Consider the following 12,591-nt stretch of genomic DNA (forward strand, 5'->3'; position numbering starts at 1 on the left):
TCCTGCGGTATAGGAATTATGCCCAGGGCCACTGGAATTATGCGATTGTGCGGCTCCTGCGATTTTCGCATCATTATATATTTGTCACATTTGCCACATAATCCACCATCTGCAGCATTATCTGCTGATTTTAACAACACAAAAATAGTTTCTAGCCCATATGGTTAAAAAGTTACTAAAAATGCAGTGGCACGTGTTGCCTCTCAGTAGAAAGTCCTTTCCAAAGGTGAACTGGTCACCTTTCTGTTGCCTATTGCTATATTTGGGTGTTAAACCGGTACTGATGAGGTACAACTAATATCCAGACATGGTTAGCAAGTGTAAAAAGTAGAAGGTACTGAAGTAATACTATTAAAAAATGTGCCGCATTATGCCACATATTTTGCCTTTTCTTGCTGCATAATTTTCTCAATCCTGCCACATAATGTGGCCCTCTCTTTGCTGCATAATTCCACTGAGCGTGATTAGGCCTGTAGTATTACTGTGTTATACAATGATTTGTCCCCTTGCACATCCATTCTCATACCATTCAATTGTGAACCAAAAACAATTCAAGAAAAGGGGGTGGGGGGGGGGGCTCCAAACCGCTTCCGGTTCTCGCATGTGTATTAGCTCCTCTGTGACTCATCAGGTGATGAAACGCATATATGTGATCACTTCACCTTTAGCAGAGCTTGGAACTGTCATACACAGCGTGCCAGGCCCCACTCAAGATGTAAAAAACATACTTAATTATTAACTAATTGTAAGTCAAACAATTCTGACCAAAAAAGCATTAAGCACCAAAGTTCACCCACTTTGCTGCTTACTCTAGAGCTAACAAACAATGTTTGAGAAACTAACCTTGATGCAGGGACCAGCTAAGATGTTTTGTAATTTTCTATTATTTTTTCACCCTAATGAGCCCGACTTTCCTGCGCCCAGACAGCCTGTGTATGATTTTGCACCGTGACATGGTGTGCCAGCTGGTTCTTGTGATAAACGGTTGCTAATGCAATGACCTTTTAATATCACCTTTGTGGACTTGGTATGTTTCTTATCAAAGGAGAAATATCACTCCTACTTTTCGAAAGGGTTCCCCAGTGTCCCCTCAACTAAGGCGAGCCGGTGGCCCATGTATCTCAGCGTTGCCATATCATGGATGGCCACACGAGGGTGCAGTGGAGTTACAATGCCCCATTGGCAGCAAATAATGCCACTGGGTGCATCCCATGAGTAGCAGGAAGTGGCCTCCCACGTCTCCCTCCGCACAGCTGGACCAGCACCTTTCAGATCCAAGCCGGGTACCATTCAACGTCTTGTCTTTGAGGTGCTGATGCAACTGAAGATGGACAAAGGGTCCCAGTGTACTAGAGAAACTAAACATCTGGACCCCTCAGCACACTTACATGAGATTAATGTTTTTAAACAGACTCAAATCTATGCAGATGGTTAGAAGTAAGTGGTGCTATTCCAACCAGATGCGCCTCGCAGACACTAGCTTGTTTTTATTTTTATTAAAGGAGGCGATCATTTAAAACATGTGCACCATCCTCCTGAACCCGCCAATGAGATTGCCAAATCTATTGATGCTACTGACACCTCTCAGCACTACAGAACTGGTCTCCAGAACTGGACACAGCGCTCAACCCTTGGCCCCAGGACTGCATAAATCAAACCAGAACTGGTCTCCAGAACTGGACACAGCACTCAACCCTTGGCCCCAGGACTGCATACATCAAACCAGAACTGGTCTCCAGAACTGGACACAGCACTCAACCCTTGGCCCCAGGACTGCATACATCAAACCAGAACTGGTCTCCAGAACTGGACACAGCACTCAACCCTTGGCCCCAGGACTGCATACATCAAACCAGAACTGGTCTCCAGAACTGGACACAGCACTCAACCCTTGGCCCCAGGACTGCATACATCAAACCAGAACTGGTCTCCAGAACTGGACACAGCACTCAACCCTTGCCCGCAGGACTGCATACATCACTCCAGAACTGGTCTCCAGAACTGGACACAGCACTTAACCCTTGGCCCCAGGACTGGTCTTCAGAACTGGACACAGCACTCAACCCTTGGCCCCAGGACTGCATACATCAAACCAGAACTGGTCTTCAGAACTGGACACAGCACTTAACCCTTGGCCCCAGGACTGGTCTTCAGAACTGGACACAGCACTCAACCCTTGGCCCCAGGACTGCATATATCAAACCAGAACTGGTCTCCAGAACTGGACACAGTACTCAACCCTTGGCCCCAGGACTGGTCTTCAGAACTGGACACAGCACTCAACCCTTGGCCCCAGGACTGCATACATCAAACCAGAACTGGTCTCCAGAACTGGACACAGTACTCAACCCTTGGCCCCAGGACTGGTCTTCAGAACTGGACACAGCACTCAACCCTTGGCCCCAGGACTGCATACATCAAACCAGAACTGGTCTCCAGAACTGGACACAGCACTCAACCCTTGGCCCCAGGACTGCATACATCACTCCAGAACTGGTCTCCAGAACTGGACACAGCACTCAACCCTTGGCCCCAGGACTGCATACATCAAACCAGAACTGGTCTCCAGAACTGGACACAGCACTCAACCCTTGGCCCCAGGACTGCATACATCAAACCAGAACTGGTCTCCAGAACTGGACACAGCACTCAACCCTTGGCCCCAGGACTGCATACATCAAACCAGAACTGGTCTCCAGAACTGGACACAGCACTCAACCCTTGGCCCCAGGACTGCATACATCAAACCAGAACTGGTCTCCAGAACTGGACACAGCACTCAACCCTTGCCCGCAGGACTGCATACATCACTCCAGAACTGGTCTCCAGAACTGGACACAGCACTTAACCCTTGGCCCCAGGACTGGTCTTCAGAACTGGACACAGCACTCAACCCTTGGCCCCAGGACTGCATACATCAAACCAGAACTGGTCTTCAGAACTGGACACAGCACTTAACCCTTGGCCCCAGGACTGGTCTTCAGAACTGGACACAGCACTCAACCCTTGGCCCCAGGACTGCATATATCAAACCAGAACTGGTCTCCAGAACTGGACACAGTACTCAACCCTTGGCCCCAGGACTGGTCTTCAGAACTGGACACAGCACTCAACCCTTGGCCCCAGGACTGCATACATCAAACCAGAACTGGTCTCCAGAACTGGACACAGTACTCAACCCTTGGCCCCAGGACTGGTCTTCAGAACTGGACACAGCACTCAACCCTTGGCCCCAGGACTGCATACATCAAACCAGAACTGGTCTCCAGAACTGGACACAGCACTCAACCCTTGGCCCCAGGACTGCATACATCACTCCAGAACTGGTCTCCAGAACTGGACACAGCACTCAACCCTTGGCCCCAGGACTGCATACATCAAACCAGAACTGGTCTCCAGAACTGGACACAGCACTCAACCCTTGGCCCCAGGACTGCATAAATCAAACCAGAACTGGTCTCCAGAACTGGACACAGCACTCAACCCTTGGCCCCAGGACTGCATACATCAAACCAGAACTGGTCTCCAGAACTGGACACAGCACTCAACCCTTGGCCCCAGGACTGGTCTTCAGAACTGGACACAGCACTCAACCCTTGGCCCCAGGACTGCATACATCACTCCAGAACTGGACTCCAGAACTGGACACAGCACTCAACACTTGGCCCCAGGACTGGTCTTCAGAACTGGACACAGCACTCAACCCTTGGCCCCAGGACTGCATACATCACTCCAGAACTGGACTCCAGAACTGGACACAGCACTCAACACTTGGCCCCAGGACTGCATACATCAAACCAGAACTGGTCTCCAGAACTGGACACAGCACTCGGCCCCAGGACTGCATACATTACTCCAGAACTGGTCTCCAGAACTGGACACAGTACTCAACCTTTGGCCCCAGGACTGCATAAATCAAACCAGAACTGGTCTTCAGAACTGGACACAGCACTCAACCCTTGGCCCCAGGACTGCATACATCAAACCAGAACTGGTCTCCAGAACTGGACACATCACTCAACCCTTGGCCCCAGGACTGCATACATCAAACCAGAACTGGTCTCCAGAACTGGACACATCACTCAACCCTTGGCCCCAGGACTGCATACATTACTAAGGAACTGGAACAGCACGCAACACTTGACCCCAGGACTGGGTACATTACTCAGGAACTGGAACAGCACGCAACACTTGACCCCAGGACTGGGTACATTACTCAGGAACTGGAACAGCACGCAACACTTGACCCCAGGACTGGGTACATTACTCAGGAACTGGAACAGCACGCAACACTTGACCCCAGGACTGGATACATTAATCAGGAACAGGAACAGCACGCAACACTTGACCCCAGGACTGGGTACATTACTCGGGAACTGGAACAGCACGCAACACTTGACCCCAGGACTGGGTACATTACTCAGGAACTGGAACATCACGCAACACTTGACCCCAGGACTGGATACATTACTCAGGAACTGGAACAGCAAGCAACACTTGACCCCAGGACTGGGTACATTACTCAGGAACTGGAACAGCACGCAACACTTGACCCCAGGACTGGGTACATTACTCAGGAACTGGAACAATACTTGACACTTGACCCCAGGACTGGGTACATTACTCAGGAACTGGAACATCACGCAACACTTGACCCCAGGACTGGATACATTACTCAGGAACTGGAACAGCAAGCAACACTTGACCCCAGGACTGGGTACATTACTAAGGGACTGGAACAGCACGCAACAATTGACCCCAGGACTGGGTACATTACTCCAGAACTGGTCTCCAGAACTGGACACAGCACTCAACACTCGTCCCCAGAACTGCATACATCACTCCAGAACTGGTCTCCAGAACTGGACACAGCACTGAACACTTGGCCCCAGGACTGGGTACGTTACTAAGGAACTGGAACAGCACGCAACAAATTACCCCAGGACTGGGTACATTACTCAGGAACTGGAACAGCACACAACACTTGACCCCAGGACTGGGTACATTACTCAGGAACTGGAACAGCACGCAACACTTGACCCCATGCTGGGTACATTACTCCAGAAATGGATCCGAAAATCAACACTTTGCCCCCAGGATTGCATACATCGATCCAGAACTGGTCTTCAGAACTGGACACAGCACTCAACCCTTGGCCCCAGGACTGCATACATCACTCCAGAACTGGACTCCAGAACTGGACACAGCACTCAACACTTGGCCCCAGGACTGCATACATCAAACCAGAACTGGTCTCCAGAACTGGACACAGCACTCGGCCCCAGGACTGCATACATTACTCCAGAACTGGTCTCCAGAACTGGACACAGTACTCAACCTTTGGCCCCAGGACTGCATAAATCAAACCAGAACTGGTCTTCAGAACTGGACACAGCACTCAACCCTTGGCCCCAGGACTGCATACATCAAACCAGAACTGGTCTCCAGAACTGGACACATCACTCAACCCTTGGCCCCAGGACTGCATACATCAAACCAGAACTGGTCTCCAGAACTGGACACATCACTCAACCCTTGGCCCCAGGACTGCATACATTACTAAGGAACTGGAACAGCACGCAACACTTGACCCCAGGACTGGGTACATTACTCAGGAACTGGAACAGCACGCAACACTTGACCCCAGGACTGGGTACATTACTCAGGAACTGGAACAGCACGCAACACTTGACCCCTGGACTGGGTACATTACTCAGGAACTGGAACAGCACGCAACACTTGACCCCAGGACTGGATACATTAATCAGGAACAGGAACAGCACGCAACACTTGACCCCAGGACTGGGTACATTACTCGGGAACTGGAACAGCACGCAACACTTGACCCCAGGACTGGGTACATTACTCAGGAACTGGAACAGCACGCAACACTTGACCCCAGGACTGGATACATTACTCAGGAACTGGAACAGCAAGCAACACTTGACCCCAGGACTGGGTACATTACTCAGGAACTGGAACAGCACGCAACACTTGACCCCAGGACTGGGTACATTACTCAGGAACTGGAACAGCACGCAACACTTGACCCCAGGACTGGGTACATTACTAAGGAACTGGAACAGCACGCAACACTTGACCCCAGGACTGGATACATTAATCAGGAACAGGAACAGCACGCAACACTTGACCCCAGGACTGGGTACATTACTCAGGAACTGGAACAGCACGCAACACTTGACCCCAGGACTGGGTACATTACTCAGGAACTGGAACAATACTTGACACTTGACCCCAGGACTGGGTACATTACTAAGGGACTGGAACAGCACGCAACAATTGACCCCAGGACTGGGTACATTACTCCAGAACTGGTCTCCAGAACTGGACACAGCACTCAACACTCGTCCCCAGAACTGCATACATCACTCCAGAACTGGTCTCCAGAACTGGACACAGCACTGAACACGTGGCCCCAGGACTGGGTACGTTACTAAGGAACTGGAACAGCACGCAACAAATTACCCCAGGACTGGGTACATTACTCAGGAACTGGAACAGCACACAACACTTGACCCCAGGACTGGGTACATTACTCAGGAACTGGAACAGCACGCAACACTTGACCCCATGCTGGGTACATTACTCCAGAAATGGATCCGAAAATCAACACTTTGCCCCCAGGATTGCATACATCGATCCAGAACTGGTCTTCAGAACTGGACACAGCACTCAACCCTTGGCCCCAGGACTGCATACATCACTCCAGAACTGGACTCCAGAACTGGACACAGCACTCAACACTTGGCCCCAGGACTGCATACATCAAGCCAGAACTGGTCTCCAGAACTGGACACAGCACTCGGCCCCAGGACTGCATACATTACTCCAGAACTGGTCTCCAGAACTGGACACAGTACTCAATCTTTGGCCCCAGGACTGCATAAATCAAACCAGAACTGGTCTTCAGAACTGGACACAGCACTCAACCCTTGGCCCCAGGACTGCATACATCACTCCAGAACTGGTCTCCAGAACTGGACACAGCACTCAACCTTTGGCCCCAGGACTGCATAAATCAAACCAGAACTGGTCTTCAGAACTGGACACAGCACTCAACCCTTGGCCCCAGGACTGCATACATCAAACCAGAACTGGTCTCCAGAACTGGACACATCACTCAACCCTTGGCCCCAGGACTGCATACATTACTAAGGAACTGGAACAGCACTCAACACTTGACCCCAGGACTGGGTACATTACTCAGGAACTGGAACAGCACGCAACACTTGACCCCAGGACTGGGTACATTACCCAGGAACTGGAACAGCACGCAACACTTGACCCCAGGACTGGGTACATTACTCGGGAACTGGAACAGCACGCAACACTTGACCCCAGGACTGGGTACATTACTCAGGAACTGGAACAGCACGCAACACTTGACCCCAGGACTGGATACATTAATCAGGAACAGGAACAGCACGCAACACTTGACCCCAGGACTGGGTACATTACTCAGTAACTGGAACAGCACGCAACACTTGACCCCAGGACTGGGTACATTACTCAGGAACTGGAACAGCACGCAACACTTGACCCCAGGACTGGATACATTAATCAGGAACAGGAACAGCAAGCAACACTTGACCCCAGGACTGGGTACATTACTCGGGAACTGGAACAGCACGCAACACTTGACCCCAGGACTGGGTACATTACTCAGGAACTGGAACAGCACGCAACACTTGACCCCAGGACTGGATACATTACTCAGGAACTGGAACAGCACGCAACACTTGACCCCAGGACTGGGTACATTACTCAGGAACTGGAACAGCACGCAACACTTGACCCCAGGACTGGGTACATTACTCAGGAACTGGAACAGCACGCAACACTTGACCCCAGGACTGGGTACATTACTCAGGAACTGGAACAGCACGCAACACTTGACCCCAGGACTGGATACATTAATCAGGAACAGGAACAGCACGCAACACTTGACCCCAGGACTGGGTACATTACTCAGGAACTGGAACAGCACGCAACACTTGACCCCAGGACTGGGTACATTACTCAGGAACTGGAACAATACTTGACACTTGACCCCAGCACTGGGTACATTACTAAGGAACTGGAACAATACTCGACACTTGACCCCAGGACTGGGTACATTACTCAGGAACTGGAACAATACTCGACACTTGACCCCAGGGCTGCATACATTACTCAGGGACTGGACACAGCACTCAACCCTTGGCCCCAGGACTGCATGAATCAAACCAGAACTGGTCTCCAGAACTGGACACAGCACTCTACCCTTGGCCCCAGGACTGCATACATCACTCCAGAACTGGTCTCCAGAACTGGACACAGCACTCTACCCTTGGCCCCCGGACTGCATACATCACTCCAGAACTGGTCTTCAGAACTGGACACAGCACTCAACACTCGTCCCCAGAACTGCATACATCACTCCAGAACTGGTCTCCAGAACTGGACACAGCACTGAACACTTGGCCCCAGGACTGGGTACGTTACTAAGGAACTGGAACAGCACGCAACAATTGACCCCAGGACTGGGTACATTACTCAGGAACTGGAACAGCACACAACACTTGACCCCAGGACTGGGTACATTACTCAGGAACTGGAACAGCACGCAACACTTGACCCCAGGACTGGGTACATTACTCCAGAAATGGACCCGACAATCAACACTTTGCCCCCAGGATTGCATACATCGATCCAGAAATGGTCTCCAGAACTGGACACAGCACTCAACCCTTGGCCCCAGGACTGCATACATCACTCCAGAACTGGACTCCAGAACTGGGCACAGCACTCAACCCTTGGCCCTAGGACTGCATACATCACTCCAGAACTGGACACAGCACTCAACCCTTGGCCCCAGGACTGCATACATCAAACCAGAACTGGGCTCCAGAACTGGACACAGCACTCAACCCTTGGCCCCAGGACTGCATACATCACTCCAGAACTGGTCTCCAGAACTGGACACAGCACTCAACCTTTGGCCCCAGGACTGCATAAATCAAACCAGAACTGGTCTTCAGAACTGGACACAGCACTCAACCCTTGGCCCCAGGACTGCATACATCAAACCAGAACTGGTCTCCAGAACTGGACACATCACTCAACCCTTGGCCCCAGGACTGCATACATTACTAAGGAACTGGAACAGCACTCAACACTTGACCCCAGGACTGGGTACATTACTCAGGAACTGGAACAGCACGCAACACTTGACCCCAGGACTGGATACATTAATCAGGAACAGCACGCAACACTTGACCCCAGGACTGGGTACATTACTCGGGAACTGGAACAGCACGCAACACTTGACCCCAGGACTGGGTACATTACTCAGGAACTGGAACAGCACGCAACACTTGACCCCAGGACTGGATACATTACTCAGGAACTGGAACAGCACGCAACACTTGACCCCAGGACTGGGTACATTACTCAGGAACTGGAACAGCACGCAACACTTGACCCCAGGACTGGGTACATTACTCAGGAACTGGAACAGCACGCAACACTTGACCCCAGGACTGGGTACATTACTCAGGAACTGGAACAGCACGCAACACTTGACCCCAGGACTGGATACATTAATCAGGAACAGGAACAGCACGCAACACTTGACCCCAGGACTGGGTACATTACTCAGGAACTGGAACAGCACGCAACACTTAACCCCAGGACTGGGTACATTACTCAGGAACTGGAACAATACTTGACACTTGACCCCAGGACTGAGTACATTACTAAGGAACTGGAACAATACTCGACACTTGACCTCAGGACTGGATACATTACTCAGGAACTGGAACAATACTCGACACTTGACCCCAGGACTGCATACATTACTCAGGGACTGGACACAGCACTCAACCCTTGGCCCCAGGACTGCAGGAATCAAACCAGAACAGGTCTCCAGAATTGGACACAGCACTCTACCCTTGGCCCCAGGACTGCATACATCACTCCAGAACTGGTCTCCAGAGCTGGACACAGCACTCTACCCTTGGCCCCCGGACTGCATACATCACTCCAGAACTGGTCTTCAGAACTGGACACAGCACTCAACACTCGTCCCCAGAACTGCATACATCACTCCAGAACTGGTCTCCAGAACTGGACACAGCACTGAACACTTGGCCCCAGGACTGGGTACGTTACTAAGGAACTGGAACAGCACGCAACAATTGACCCCAGGACTGGGTACATTACTCAGGAACTGGAACAGCACACAACACTTGACCCCAGGACTGGGTACATTACTCAGGAACTGGAACAGCACGCAACACTTGACCCCAGGACTGGGTACATTACTCCAGAAATGGACCCGACAATCAACACTTTGCCCCCAGGATTGCATACATCGATCCAGAAATGGTCTCCAGAACTGGACACAGCACTCAACCCTTGGCCCCAGGACTGCATACATCACTCCAGAACTGGGCACAGCACTCAACCCTTGGCCCTAGGACTGCATACATCACTCCAGAACTGGACACAGCACTCGACCCTTGGCCCCAGGACTGCATACATCAAACCAGAACTGGGCTCCAGAACTGGACACAGCACTCAAACCTTGGCCCCAGGACTGCATACATCACTCCAGAACTGGTCTCCAGAACTGGACACAGCACTCAACCTTTGGCCCCAGGACTGCATAAATCAAACCAGAACTGGTCTTCAGAACTGGACACAGCACTCAACCCTTGGCCCCAGGACTGCATACATCAAACCAGAACTGGTCTCCAGAACTGGACATATCACTCAACCCTTGGCCCCAGGACTGCATACATTACTAAGGAACTGGAACAGCACTCAACACTTGACCCCAGGACTGGGTACATTACGCAGGAACTGGAACAGCACGCAACACTTGACCCCAGGACTGGGTACATTACTCAGGAACTGGAACAGCACGCAACACTTGACCCCAGAACTGGGTACATTACTCGGGAACTGGAACAGCACGCAACACTTGACCCCAGGACTAGATACATTACTCAGGAACTGGAACAGCACGCAACACTTGACCCCAGGACTGGATACATTAATCAGGAACAGGAACAGCACGCAACACTTGACCCCAGGACTGGGTACATTACTCAGGAACTGGAACAGCACGCAACACTTGACCCCAGGACTGGGTACATTACTCAGGAACTGGAACAGCACGCAACACTTGACCCCAGGACTGGATACATTAATCAGGAACAGGAACAGCACGCAACACTTGACCCCAGGACTGGGTACATTACTCGGGAACTGGAACAGCACGCAACACTTGACCCCAGGACTGGGTACATTACTCAGGAACTGGAACAGCACGCAACACTTGACCCCATGACTGGATACATTACTCAGGAACTGGAACAGCACGCAACACTTGACCCCAGGACTGGGTACATTACTCAGGAACTGGAACAGCACGCAACACTTGACCCCAGGACTGGGTACATTACTCAGGAACTGGAACAGCACGCAACACTTGACCCCAGGACTGGGTACGTTACTAAGGAACTGGAACAGCACGCAACAAATGACCCCAGGACTGGGTACATTACTCAGGAACTGGAACAGCACACAACACTTGACCCCAGGACTGGGTACATTACTCAGGAACTGGAACAGCACGCAACACTTGACCCCATGCTGGGTACATTACTCCAGAAATGGATCCGAAAATCAACACTTTGCCCCCAGGATTGCATACATCGATCCAGAACTGGTCTTCAGAACTGGACACAGCACTCAACCCTTGGCCCCAGGACTGCATACATCACTCCAGAACTGGACTCCAGAACTGGACACAGCACTCAACACTTGGCCCCAGGACTGCATACATCAAGCCAGAACTGGTCTCCAGAACTGGACACAGCACTCGGCCCCAGGACTGCATACATTACTCCAGAACTGGTCTCCAGAACTGGACACAGTACTCAATCTTTGGCCCCAGGACTGCATAAATCAAACCAGAACTGGTCTTCAGAACTGGACACAGCACTCAACCCTTGGCCCCAGGACTGCATACATCACTCCAGAACTGGTCTCCAGAACTGGACACAGCACTCAACCTTTGGCCCCAGGACTGCATAAATCAAACCAGAACTGGTCTTCAGAACTGGACACAGCACTCAACCCTTGGCCCCAGGACTGCATACATCAAACCAGAACTGGTCTCCAGAACTGGACACATCACTCAACCCTTGGCCCCAGGACTGCATACATTACTAAGGAACTGGAACAGCACTCAACACTTGACCCCAGGACTGGGTACATTACTCAGGAACTGGAACAGCACGCAACACTTGACCCCAGGACTGGGTACATTACTCAGGAACTGGAACAGCACGCAACACTTGACCCCAGGACTGGGTACATTACTCGGGAACTGGAACAGCACGCAACACTTGACCCCAGGACTGGGTACATTACTCAGGAACTGGAACAGCACGCAACACTTGACCCCAGGACTGGATACATTAATCAGGAACAGGAACAGCACGCAACACTTGACCCCAGGACTGGGTACATTACTCAGTAACTGGAACAGCACGCAACACTTGACCCCAGGACTGGGTA

At 51.3% G+C, this 12,591-nt stretch overlaps 1 protein-coding gene across 1 annotated transcript in view; it reads left to right on the top strand.

Annotated features, from left to right (window-relative positions):
- Positions 1-12,591, top strand: part of LOC146797278 (ankyrin repeat and SOCS box protein 11-like) — an 83,827-nt gene that overhangs the window by 41,459 nt on the left and 29,777 nt on the right. The gene's annotated exons all lie outside the window — the stretch shown is intronic.

The sequence above is a fragment of the Triturus cristatus genome, chromosome 9 (assembly GCF_964204655.1).
Source record: "Triturus cristatus chromosome 9, aTriCri1.1, whole genome shotgun sequence".
Classification (NCBI taxonomy): Eukaryota; Metazoa; Chordata; class Amphibia; order Caudata; family Salamandridae; genus Triturus; species Triturus cristatus.